Consider the following 1,433-nt stretch of genomic DNA (forward strand, 5'->3'; position numbering starts at 1 on the left):
GAGTATATACAGCTTGTATGTCTACGCACATGCGTTGCTTTTAATAAACGAGAGAATACTCAATTCTGTAAGAGAATGAAATGGTTTTAGATTTGTTGATTGGTTTCTTGTTCCGGTTCAGCCAAAATATATTACTTTCTAACTCCAATCCTTTTACAGAATGTCCTGGGTGCTTTTTATATGGCACCAGCATTAGTTAAGTTGCCATGCAGTTTGCAAAACTAAGGGGCCCTTTTCACTGATTGGAACTACAAAAAGAGGGAATAGTGGCTTTATGCTCGGAATTGAAAGATGAAAGTATGAGAGACGGGACCAGAATGGGTTTCTTGCTACAAGGGTACTCACATAACAGAAAAGTGGGTGGGAGTCACTGGGGTGGAGCTGGAATGAAAGAAAAAGTATGGTGATGAGATGTTAGGGTGTACTCTGGAGTAGGGTGTATTCTGGAGTAGGGTGTACTCTGGAGTAGGGTGTACTCTGGAGTAGGGTGTATTCTGGAGTAGGGTGTACTCTGGAGTAGGGTGTATTCTGGAGTAGGGTGTACTCTGGAGTAGGGTGTACTCTGAAGGTTCAAGGCAAATAGAAGTGAGTGGAGTGGGGTGGAAGGAAAGGAGTGTGGGTGGGTAACGGTTACAAGAGTCTCTGAAGTGAGGTATGGTTAGAGATGGCAAATGAGTGATGGGATAGATATAATGAAGAACCAAGAGATAGATAGATGGATAGATAGATGGATAGGTAGGTATAGTTTTATACTTGTCAAAGACATTATAATCTGTCTCATGCTAGTGCCATGATAAAGTGCCTCCCCTAATACACTCTGTAAAAAGATTTAGTGAGAGGAATGGCCTCTTTCTGTAGGCACCAAGCTAAAATGAAACCTGATGAGTGAGACGTGGTCCTCCAGTCCATCCAGGAGAGCAGTATCTCTAAATGAGGATGAACTGCGATCTGTCTAACCCATGCCAACATGGAAAACAGACGTAAGACAAAGACGACGGCGGTGGTGGTGGTACAGACGTTCATTCAAAACACCTGTGTTCACTACACAGCTCACCTCAATTCTCCCTTCCTTCAGTACACCTGTATTAGGTGCACAATTCCCCCCCCCACACACACATGCCACTTGTATTGTGTTAGGTGCACAACACACACACTTGTATGAGGTGCACAACACGCACACACACACACACACATCCTTGTATTATGCGTGCACCCTATTTCTTAACACTTGCCAGTCTTTGATAGATATTCTTGTTATTTCTATTGTTTCTCCTACTTTAACGAGATCTTCCCTTAATTACATTGCCAATATGTCTTATTCTCCTTCGATCTAATTATCAACCACATCTATTAATCAATTGAAGCTGCTATGGTATTAATAGTGGCAGCGGCAATGCTGCTAGTGATGGCGGAGGTGCTGGTATATTGGAGGT

Source organism: Octopus bimaculoides, chromosome 27 (genome assembly GCF_001194135.2).
Source record: "Octopus bimaculoides isolate UCB-OBI-ISO-001 chromosome 27, ASM119413v2, whole genome shotgun sequence".
NCBI classification, from domain to species: domain Eukaryota; kingdom Metazoa; phylum Mollusca; class Cephalopoda; order Octopoda; family Octopodidae; genus Octopus; species Octopus bimaculoides.